Raw genomic sequence first — 13,259 nt, 5'->3', positions numbered from 1 at the left:
TACACTATCATCCCCATGATCTTGGATGAAATGTACCGCGTTCTAGATCGGTGCAAGTAGGGGTTCAAGCACTTCGAGGGTTGTAGTATGCTACTGCAAGTTTTGGTTATTAGAACATTTTCAAAGAAGAGAGTATCGCCAAGAGCTCCTGCGTCGACCATTGAATGACCACATAGCTTACCATCACCCAAAGAAAATGACATTTATCCCAGACAGGTTTGCACAACCGGGAAATGTTGTGAGCTGGGTGCTTCTCTAGCAATCTGACAGACGAGTAGGTACATTGGATGTTCGAATGGTTTCCTAGTAGTAAGTTCATAATCAAGTGAAGAGAGACTACTCATCTAGTAATAATCAGGTTGAGGGGAATTTATCATTATGCTCCCATAAGGGTAATGAGACAAGCGGGAAGAAAACAGGTTATACCTCGAGTTTCCAACATGGTCCAGTGCAAAGCAGATTTTAAAGGGGACGTTATACCATTCAAGTTCGAGGCACAACATATGTGAAATCAGAAGGTCATTGTGGAAAAGGACACTATTGAGCCAGATAGATATCATACCGGTCATGTCTACTTCTAACCATCATGGCTAGTGGATGATATAGCAGGAGACGTCAAGCCGAGATTTAATATGAAAAACAGGATCATAGATGACGCTAATGAAGCATAGGTCAAGTACAAGAGGTTACGCAATAGGGTCTTTGAATCTGAAGCTAGGCATCTAGAGCAACACAAATTGAATATGGAAGCAATCAATAAATGGAGGGAAATTGCCACCAAATCAATAGAGAGATTGGAATATCTAGGGCAAGGGTTGATGGAACTTGAAGGGAAAATGAGAAAGAGGGTTGCAGGCTGTCAAAACATGGATGGCAATGAAGGAGGGCTCCTAGCAAAGGCTTATCTATTGCTGGATATGCGCGACTTGGGGAATCTGATCGATGGAATCAAGAGAGCCAAGCGCAGGGAGGGTCCTTCTAAGACCAAATAGATTAGGGGAATGTTGTTTTACTAGTTTCTAGTTTAGTTTAGTTTTCAATTGTAATAAAGCAAATGCCATTAGTAACTTTCTTATTATTGTCGTTTTAGTAAAGATTTAATTCATTTTCACATTAATGAAATGACGCAATTATTGGCATCAATTTTCTCCCAAGTCTCTGTGTCGCTAGGCCTACCTCGGGCACAACGAGGTCCCCCAAATTAGGACACAAATTTATTTTGCAAAGCATGTTCGATATTGCAAGCATTCCTTCAATATTCCTTACTGACTTGGTTACCTTTTTATTTTTCTTTCTTTTGATTATTCCCATTCACATAGGTTAGTTCGTGCATACTGACATCATCCGTATATCACACTAGATCTAGAGGTCCGCCTCCTCCTCCTCCACCAAGTGATCCTAAAAACAGAAGCAAAGGGAAAGGAAAGATGGACGATTTAAGTGGTATCAGAAAGGACAATGCAGAAAACGTTGAGACTTCGGATGGTCGAAGAACTCCACCACAGAATGAATTGGTCTTGCGCCTAGAATAGAAAATACTGGAGTTACAAGGAGAACTTGAGCAGGTTCGGAACTTGGCAAACCTTTCCCTCACCCTAAATGTCCCCGATATCAACCAGCAAAACACAAATGCAGAAAACCCAACACCTCCCCAAAACACAGAATCAAAACCCACCACCAAATCCTACCGCACCACATCAATACGCCACACTTCCTCAGAACCAAAACCCTCCACCGGTACCTACTCCTCAACAACACCATCACCATCTGACTCAATACCCATAAATGACCACATACCACACTCCTTAGAATGCACCGCAACCTACTCCTTATCCCTAAAACTCAACCAATGACCACCATTATGCCCAGATTCCTGGAGTCCACTAACACAATCCTATATACATGGAAACTTTACTCCATACCCCACAACAAACCTTATATATACCAGAATTCGCCGAGACGCGAGACGGGTCTGCTCATAAAAAACATGGCCGAAGAACTCAAGAAGATCACTGGCAGAGTTCAAGTGTCAAAGGTGGCAAGGGCATTGAGGGTTTGAATTATGAGGACTTGTGCATACAACCAGATGTAGAACTGCCGGAGGGTTACAAACCTCCCAAGTTTGAAATGTTCGATGGAATAGGTGATCCAAAGGTACATTTAAGGACATATTGTGACAAACTGGTAGGAGTTGGCAAAGATGAATGAATCCGTATGAAGCTGTTTATGAGGAGCCTCACTGGAGATGCTTTGTCTTGGTACGTCAGTCAGAACCCAAAAAAGTGGGTTAATTGACGAGCATGGCATCAGATTTCATGGATTGATTCAGGTTCAACATAGAAAATGCACCAGACATTTTCTACATTCAGAATCTCAAGAAGAAACCAACAGAAACCTTCCGCGAGTATGCTACTCGATGGAGGTTTGAAGCTGCAAAGGTAAGACCGACACTTGAAGAAGAACATATGAATAAGTTGTTTGTCAGTGCTCAAGACCTGAAATACTATGAAAAGTTGATGGTTATTGAAAATCATAAGTTCTATGACATCATCAAGTTGGGAGAGAGAATAGAAGAAGGGATCAAAAGCGGAATGGTGATGAATTTCGAAGCACTCTAGGCCATAGATAAAGCTTTGCAATCAGGAGGTATCTCTAAGAAGAAAGAAATGGGTGCAGTAATGGTAGTCCAAGGTCCGAAGTCTCCTCTCACATACCAAACACCTCCACCCACATACCAGCCTTCACCTCCCAAATACCAACAACCTGCTGCCACCTACCACACTTATGACACCCAACCCGCATGCTACCACTCACTACCACCATCCCGCCAAAATTATCAAAAATCAAGACCAAATTTCGACCGCAGACCACCTAGACAATACACTCCGATTGCTTAACCCATAGACCAACTCTATGAAAGACTGAAGGCTACCGGTTATGTCACTCCCATTCCTGCTGTTGCTATGGAAAACTCTTCTTAGTGGATTAACCCAAACAAGACATGTGCCTATCACTCAGGCATGAAGGGTCATATGAATGTCACACTCTAAAAGATGAGATCCAGACATTAATTGAAACTAAAGTCATACAAGCAAAGGAGACTACACCTAAGATTTGTAACAATCCTCTCCCAGATCATAGAGGTGGGGGAGTAAATGTGATAGAGACCGATAAAGAATGGGATCCAAAAGGTCAATTGGACTCACTCGGGAGGGGGATGATCCTAAAACATCTCCAGTCACCCTCACGCCCATTGTATTGCAAACCCAAGCACCAATTGAAGTTGAAGTAGCCGCACCAATGCCATTCGAAGTTGAGGTGTCCACGCCCTTCACTATGATAGTAGCACCTACTCCTTCTTACCAGCCTAAAGCTATCCCATGGGATTATGTTGCGGAATCAAGGAGAAAAGGAAAAACAAAGGTCGAAGAAATAGGCGCAGCACAAGGCATGACTAGAACCGGTAGGGTTTATACACCTGAGCATTTGGGAGGAACGAGCAAAGAAGCTGCATCTAAGCCGCCTATCATTGAGACTGGCCCTGACGACCTTTGGAGGAAAGTGCAAGCAAGAGAATACTTTGTGGTTGACCAGTTGAACAAAACTCCCGCTCAGATATCTATTTTATCATTGCTGCAAAACTCAAAGACACACAGGAACGCCCTAATGAGGGTGCTGAGTGAAGCCTGTGTACCCACCAACATTAGTAGTGGGGAAATGGCCAACATGGTTAGGCAGGTGTTAGAAAGTCACAAAATCACTTTTCATGAAGACGAGCTGCCACCGGAAGGACTAAATCACAACAGGGCATTACATATCATAGTGCAATTTGAGGACAAATTCATCGCCAGGGTCCTGATAGATAGGGGTTCAAGTCTCAACATGTGTCCGCTGACTACTTTGAAGAGGCTGGGTAAAGGTCTGAATGAGATATAAGCAGGAAGCATGAATGTGAAGGCGTTTGATGGATCTCATAGGGCCACAATTGGAGAGATTAACCTCAGCCTATAGATGGGCCGAACCTGGTTTGATATTGAGTTTCAAGTGCTGGATATATCTGCTACCTACAATCTACTGTTGGGACGACCCTATATACATGCCGAAGAGGCCGTAGCTTCTACTCTGCATCAAACTGTGAAGTTTGAATGGAATCATCAGGAAGTAAACATCCATGGAGATGAGAGTAATCCCATTTATACCAATCAGACTATTCTAGTCATCGAGAACAAGAAAAAGTTGGGTGGAGAAACATACCATCGCATTGAGTGCATCAACACAATTGAAAAGACAAATGATGGAGTAACAAGATAGAAAGTATATTGCTATGGATAGGGTATGAGCCTGGAAAGGGTCTCGGAAAGAATCTCCAAGGGATCACCAAACCGGTACAGCTGAAGTGTCATGGTACAACTTTCGGGATTGGGTATGAATACACTTGGCAAGAGTATCAGGATTGGTCGCCATCATAGCATGGCCCTTATTATCCGCCTGGAACAACCAGTACCACATTTGCACTAGACATTCAACAAGTTGACGTGATATGGGGGTTTGAAGAAAATGAAGCTTTAGCTGGCATAAGGAATATATTTCTGGATGATGAAGACGTAGACTGCAGTGTGATAGTTAAGGAGGAGGAAGAAGAATATCTTACTATTCAGATTATGGAGAAAGAAGATGTTCTCAAGAATTGGACTGCTGCACCATCCCGGGCCCGTCGAGTTCTTAGGTAGCCTGGAAATTAGCATAATTTATTTTTAAAGTAATTTTGAGCATTTAAGGCATTTTTAGTATTTTTTTTTGAATGTATTATATTTCGAAATAATTGCTCGAGTCATCGAGCCGTACTTGTTTTGATGTTTTCAAGATTCTATTTAATGCATTGCTATTTTAATATTTATTATTATCCTTTACGTTTTCTCTCTACATCATTATTATTACTTATCCCGATAAACCTACGACTGTGACATGTAATGAGATAGCACAACATAAGGATAGTGATTCAGAGGATCTGGAAGATGATATAATACCTGAGGATATTGTCAGAGAAGTCAAAATTTTTGAAAACAAGCCTAAGTCTAATTTGGACGAGACCGGGATGGTTAATTTAGGGGATTCCGAAATAGTCAAGGAAACCTCTATAAGTTTCCACCTATCACTATCAGAGAAGGAAGAGTACATCCGATTCCTGAAGGAATATGAAGACATCTTTGCATGGTCTTACGGTGATATGACTGGCCTGAGCACATCCATCGTGGCTCACAAGTTACCCACCGATCCCATGTGTCCATCAGTGAAACAGAAGCTCAGAAAATTCAAACCAGATATGAGTTTGAAGATAAAAGAGGAAGTCACTAAGAAAATCAAAGCCAAGGTTCTCAGGGTGGTTGAATATCCGGCCTGGTTAGCCAACATTATACCGGTTCCGAAGAAGGATGGAAGGGTCAGAGTATGTGTCGATTATCGGGATTTAAACAGAGGAAGTCCCAAAGATGATTTTCCTTTGCCCAACATACACATACTAGTCGACAAATGTGCCAAGCATGAACTCTAGCCTTTTGTGGACTGCTTCGCGGGATATCATCAGATCTAGATGGATGAAGAGGACGCCAAAAAGACATCTTTTATTACACCATGGGGGATGTACTGCTATAAAATAATGTCATTCGGTTTGAAAAATGCTAGAGCCACTTACATGAGAGCTATGCCAACTATTTTCCACGACATGATATACAAGGAAATAGAGGTATACGTGGATGGCGTCATCATCAAATCCAGAAGAGACACAGATCATATAACAAATTTGAGGAAATTCTTTGATCGGCTTCGAAGGTACAATCTAAAACTGAATCTTGCAGAGTGTGCCTTCGGAGTCCCCCTGAAAAATTATTAGGATTCATCGTTAGTCACCGAGGGATTGAATTGGACATGTCAAAGGTCAAAGCTATCCAGGACTTACCACCTCCGAAGAATAAGAAATATGTGATGAGTTTCTTAAGGCGTCTCAACCACATCAGCCGTTTCATAGCACAATCAACCATGATCTATGAACCAATTTTCAAAATGCTGAAGAAAGATGCTGCAACAAGCTAGACTGAAGAATGCCAGAGAGCCTTCGACAAAATCATGGAGTATTTATCTAAACCACATGTTCTGGTCCCACTGGAACCAGGGAGACCTTTGCTGCTTTACTTGTCTATACTAGTTGGGGCTTTTGGTTGTGTTCTGGGACAACACAATAAATTCACACCCTATGAAGCACGGTACTCTTTACTAGAGCGCACCTGTTGCGCTTTAACATGGATAGCTCAAATGTTGAGGCACTACTTCTGTGCCTATACCACATATCTCATATCGAGAATAGACCTATTGAAATACATCTTCCAGAAACACATGCCTACCGGAAAGTTGGCGAAATGGAAAATATTGCTGAGTGAGTTCGACATCATCTATGTAACTCAGAAGGCAGTCAAAGGGAAAGCATTGGCAGATCATTTGGCAGAAAATCCTGTAGATGGAGAATATGAACTATTGAAAACATATTTTCTCGATGAGGAAGTATCATTTGTGGGAGAGGACATCACTGAAGCATATGATAGTTGGAGAATGTTCTTCGATGGAGCTGCAAACTTTAAGGGAGAGGGTATCGGAGCTGTCTTAGTGACAGAAACAGTCCAACACTATCTGGTATGCGCAAAACTCAGGTTTCCATGTACCAACAATATGGCGGAATATGAGGCTTGCATCTTGGGACTCAGGTTGGTCATTGACATGAACATTCAGGAGTTACTGGTGATTGGATATTCCGATCTTTTGATACATCAAGTTTTAGGAGAATGGGCTACCAAAAACACCAAAATATTACCATATCTGTACTATGTGCAAGAGCTGATCAAGATGTTCACGAAAATAGAATTCAAACATGTTCCGAGGATTCAGAATGAGTTTGCAGATGCCTTGGCCACTTTATCTTCCATGATACAACACCCATACAAGAACTTCATCGATCCTATCCCAATAGGAATTCACAAGAAACCATCTTATTGTGCTCATGTTGAAGAAGAAAGTGATGGAATCCATGGTTCCACGACATCAGGGAATACCTAGCAAAAAGAGAATATCCGGAGCACGCAACTCATACTCAGAAACGTATGCTCCGAAGGTTAGCCAACCACTTCTTTCAAAGCAGAGGAATTCTGTACAGAAGGACTCCTGGCCTGGGTTTACTACTGTGTGTTGATGCCAAGGAAGCATCCAGATTTCTCGAGGAAATATATGTCGGAACTTGCGGGCCACACATGAATGGTTTTGTCTTAGCCAAGAAAATACTAAGAGTAGGGTATTTATGGATGACCATGGAGACAGACTACATCAGGTATGTCCAGAAGTGTCACCAATGCCAGATACATGCTGACATGATACAAGTGCCACCCAATTAACTCAATGCTACAAGTGCACCTTGGCCTTTCTCCGCTTGGGGCATGGATGTCATCGGTCCGATCGAACCCCCTACTTCAAACGGGCATATATTTATTCTGGTAGCCAGAGACTATTTCACAAAATGGGTTGAAGCCGCATCTTACCAAGTTGTAACTAAGAAGGTCATCGCAGATTTTGTCCGAGATTGTATTGTTTGTCGGTTTGGGGTTCTAGAGTCAATAAGCACCAACAATGCCGCCAATCTTAACAGTGATTTAATGAAGGATATGTGTTAAACTTTCAAAATCAAGCATAAGAATTCCACAACATATAGGCTGCAAATGAATGGGACCATAGAAGATTCCAATAAGAACATCAAGAAGATATTAAGGAAAATGGTAGATAATTACAAACAATGGAACGAAAAGCTGCCATTTACTTTATTAGGATATCGTACCACAGTTCACACATCAAATGGGGCAACTCCTTATTTATTGGTTGACGGTACTGAAGCGGTTATCCTTGCAAAAGTACAAAACCCTTCTCTAAGAATCATACAAGAAGCTGAGCTCAGTGAAGCAGAATGGGTACCAAGCCGCTATGAACAACTGGCCCTCATTGATGGAAAAAGAATGAATGTAGTATATCACAGTCAACTCTACCTTAATAGAATGTCAAGAGCTTTCAACAAAAAGGTCAGACCAAGGCAATTCACACCGGGACAGTTGGTGCTAAAGCGAATTTTCCCGCATCAAGATGAAGCTAAAGGGAAATTTTCACCCAAATAGTAGGGTCCCTACATGGTTCATCGAGTACTAACAAGAGGAGCACTTATACTTGCAAAAATGGATGGTGAAATTTGGCCAAAACCTATCAACTCAGACGCAGTCAAGAGATACTATGTTTAAGATTGTTTACATTGACCTGATTCCCGTTTAAGAGGGGATATGTAGGCTACCCTGTGGGTTCGATTACATTTTAATAAAATCTTCATTTTGCCATGATCAGAAAACTGGGACAGAATTTTGAGGAGGTCGAAATTCTAAAGCAAGTTCAGCCAACTTCGTCATACATAGAGCAACAAAAGTATTGCATTTAAACTGGGATAGAATCTTGAGGGGACCCTCAAAATTCTAAGCAAGGAGGTCGCATTGTCCCCAAAATATGTCACGGTCATTGGTTCATCTAAATTACTTGATATCGCATGCTACTACATTTTAAATAATTATATTTATCAAATGCATGCATATTTTTCGAAAACATTATTTTTATAGCAGCAATATGTTACCCAGGGTAACTCTAATAGGATCTTAAGACAGGAGCACAAGCAAGGCAGAAGACAAAAGCAAAAACTAGCCTTCTCTCACAGAACTCACAATTTTTCTTTGAATTCAGGTACAATAAGACAATGATACTCGCAGATACGTCAAGACACTGCCTTCAAGACAACAAATCATCTAGCATGGACATCTTCAGCTAAGAAATACTTTAATTTCCCATTTGTCTCCCTAATTGCATGAGGCTAAGAATTGCCTCCCCAATTGCATAAGGCTAAGCACTGTCTTTCCTTGCATTGATACTAAGCATTGTCTCTTCTTTGCATGAGGCAAAGCATTGATTCCCCAATTGCATAAGGCTAAACACTACCTTTCTCTGCATGAGACTAAGCATTGTCTCTTCTTTGCATGAGGCTAAGTATTGACTCCCTAATTGCATAAGGCTAAGCACTACCTTTCCCTGCATGAGACTATGCATCGTCTCTCTCTTTGCATGATGCTAAGAATTGTCTCCCTAATTGCATAAGGCTAAGCATTACCTTTTCCTGCATGAGACTAAGCATCGTCTCCCTCTTGCATGAGGCTACGCATTGCCTCCCTAATTGCATAAGGCTAAGCACTGCCTTTCCATGCATGAAACTAAGCACCGTCTCCCTCTTTGCATGAGGCTAAGCATTGCCTCCCTAATTACATAAGGCTAAGTACTGCCTTTCCCTGCATGAGACTAAATACCGTCTCTTCTTTGCATGAGGCTAAGCATTTCCTCCCTAATTGCATAAGGCTAAGCACTACCTTTCCCTGCATGAGACTAAGCATTGTCTCCATCTTTGCACGAGGCTAAGCATTGCCTCCCTAATTGCATAAGGCTAAGCACTGCCTTTCCCTGCATAAGACTAAACATCGTCTCCTCTTTGCATGAGGCTAAGCATCGCCTCCCTAATTGTATAAGGCTAAGCACTGCCTTTCCCTGCATGAGACTAAGCATCGTCTCCATCTTTGCATGAGGCTAAGCATTGCCTCCCTAATTGCATGAGGCTAAGCACTGCCTTTTTGTGCATGAGGCTAAGCATTTCCTCCCTAATTTCATAAGGCTAAGCACTGCCTTTCTTTGAGATTAAATACTATCTCTATTACGCTATCCAAGACTTAGCACTATCCTCTATCCACCTAGAGCTAAGCACTGCCCTCTTCTTACACAAGACTAAGCCTTGTCTTGTTTCATTTTGCATATGACCAAGTATCATATCTTTGCATTTCATTTCATGGGCTGAAACATTGCCATTTTTTCCAAAGGTGTCATAGTCCGAAGAAATCATCCTCATAGCCGGAAGACACCATTCCATGGCTTGAGGATCTCCCAAATTGCACATCATTATTCAAAGGCGTCATAGTCCAGAGGCACCATCCTCATGGCCCGAGGATATCATTTCATGGCCTGCGAATCCCTCATCATACGATTCATAGCCCAGGACGTCATGGTCTAAGGACATCATTCTCACCGTCCAAAGACAACCTTCATGGTCCAAAGGGAATTTGCATCATGTCTAAATTCTCGCAGTAATCCATACATATCTGCATGCATCATGTTTTAAGTTGTGTAGGTAATCCAGGAAGTAACCGTTCTTCGAACAGGAGCAATATTCGCTCCGGTTTCCGTTCACAACATTCACATCCATCAATTGTTTCAAACGTAACCGACCACCAACAATTGCCCACCTTTTACTTTATGTCCGTCCAGATATCTGCCCTGTGATACGTCCATAACATCTCAAATTCACATTCATGACTCCGCATAAATTCATCTGGTACTGTCCTACACCAAAGGAACCCTTTCCGAAACGTACGATTATTCTTATAACAACTCCATCAGTTTCACTCACCGTTGGATCCAGAACTACACACGATCTGATTCCCGTAATACCAGGGATATGTAGGCAACTCAGGAACTAGGGTTCGACCCCATTTTTTCCAAATCACATCTTATTCACTCAATTAGGCCAAAATTGGTCATCATTTTCTTTACCCGATAACTCTTTCATCATTCCCGGGTAAAGAGGGGCATTTGTTGATACCAAATTTTGCCCTCATATTTTTTCAAAATATATACATGCCTTTAAAATAGCATTCTATGCGTCACTATTTAGTTTACAAATCTATACAAGCATTTTCTATAATTTTTCATAGTTTTAGAACTTTTAAATTAATTTTCTCGCATTTAAATTATATAAATATTTAGTAATTATCCCTTTAAATTATTTTATGATGACTTAGTTACATAAATTATTATTTTGAACCTATAACATATGTTTCAAATATTTTTTTACTTCGTTTCATACAATTACATTAGCATTTTAAGCTATTTATCTAATAGCCTATATTCATATACAAATGCTATTTATTTATATTATTTGTGTCAAAATAGAATTTTTATATTTTTTATAATACAAAGTTATTATTTTAAGCATTTCAGTGTATAAATAATATTTTCATTTATTTATTAAGCATTTCTATAAATTGTTTTGATAAATTTTGGATATTTAAATAACAACCCAATTTAAACCAATTTTCTGACCAGAGTTAGCCCAATTACCCCAAGCCCACTCTAATTGACCCAATTCCCCAACCCAATCCAGAAAATAAATGACCCCAGCCTGATAAAATCCCAGCCGTTGATCAAAATTGATTAACAACTCACAACACCCCACTCCCTTTCCTTATATCCCCAAAACTGAACCCTAACCCATTTCCCTCGAGACGCCGCCTCTATATCCTCTCTTCTCTTCTCTTTCACATGCCCTAGCCACCTCCCTTAATCCCTCTCCAAATCCCACTGATAATGAAATTCGACAACTATTCTCTTGCCATATTTGAAACCTTTTGGTACTGGTTGTCCGTTTGCGATGTTACCTAGGTGCTTGCCTAAACATGGCAAGTAATATCTTCTGAAATCGAACGAAGGTGGTTTGAATCTTTGATTTTGAGCATTATAATGTCTACATACGTTCAATACCATATTACGCGAGTCTGATTTCATTTAGATCTCTGTTGATTTACACTTCCCCTAAAAAACTAGGGTTTACCCGATTTCACTCTTAAATTGATTTTGAAATAATTTTTGCATGCTTTCATTCCTTATTTGTTGTTCTATTTACTTCGTTTCCTTGTGTTTTCGTTCAGATTTTTACTGCTATATAAACCCTTCCCCATTCCCCTTTAAGACAAGACTTGAATCGATATAGTCTCACTAAAACTTGAGGCTTTGCTCTGTGAGTTCCTTTATTACCTTGTTTTGTGTTTTGTGGTGGTTGGCTGAAAGCCGAGGCCACTGAGAATCTACTGTTCGAACTTTTCTAGGTGCGAGCATTGCCCGTGGTTCTTTTGAAGCTCTTGGGAACTTTGACGCATCGAGGTTTCTAGGTTCTTGTGGATGTTTTGCTTTTTATTGTTGTCCGTTTAACTAGTAAGCTACTTGACTTTGTAATTTCATCCCTATATGTCTTTGATTTGCATGTGTTCTCACCTCTGAAATCCTTGGCTTAATATGTTTTCTTGATTGCTTTTGTACGCGATTCTGTTAAATCTACCTTTTTCTAATTCTTTTAGCATCTAAATTCCTCCTAATGCTACTAGTTTTGAGTTTTCCTAAGCCTAACTTGGATAATATGGTCCTTTAAGTTCGATTAACCAGTGTATTGGTGTCTGGATATTTCCCTAAAACATGCTTACTTGCTTTGTCCTTAATATCTATATTGAATGCTTCATACTTGTGCTAGAACTTCCTGTGTTAATTGTGACATGTTCCCCTGCTATTGTGTTAGTCAATATGATTCCCCATGCCCCATTAGTGATTGATTGAGATCTTAACAGTTACCTCAACCTGTTTTCCATGCTTTGTTTAAACCATTTTGTTTATGGCATAACTTAGACCTTCTTTAGTTAATTAGTCTATTGTGACAATCCCAGAATACCTACATGTGATTTCAATCTCACACTACTCTAAATCTTTGCAATGTTTGTCTTATATGTACAATGTGTTTCAATTTGTATTAAAACCATTTTCTATCGACTATGATCTTGCTTCAATGCTAATATGTTTCCCAGTTTGGTTTTGGTTCATTTGATACCCTGTTCTTCCAGTGTTTATCACAATGTGTGTTCCCCATCATGTATACTGATTAGCATGACCCTAGGATGCATACTTAGCTTAATTTGGACCTCTTAGGTCTTAATTGGTTTAGTGTCATGCACGATAATCAATGCATATCCTGCAAACCTGGTTCTTTCCCAATTTCTTTCAATATGAGGCTATCTATGTTGTACTTTGCTGTCCTGCTAAACCTATTGGCCTTCTTGATTAATTACTCTGTATGTTCAACTTGGCTATGCCTATTTTAGGTTAAAAGTGTACCCCTAGTTCTGTCCTTTAGCCATTGTCCATTTTCCCTCATTTGCTACTTATGTAATTCTGAACTCCTTATTCTTAGCCGGCTGAAAGCCAAGGCTACCAAGGTTTTTATCACTGACCTCCCTAGTGTGAGCACTACTCGAGGTCCGCTCGAGGCCCTT

Source organism: Nicotiana tabacum, chromosome 8 (assembly GCF_000715075.1).
Source record: "Nicotiana tabacum cultivar K326 chromosome 8, ASM71507v2, whole genome shotgun sequence".
Taxonomy (NCBI): Eukaryota; Viridiplantae; Streptophyta; class Magnoliopsida; order Solanales; family Solanaceae; genus Nicotiana; species Nicotiana tabacum.
Note: the sequence above shows the minus strand (reverse complement) of the source record.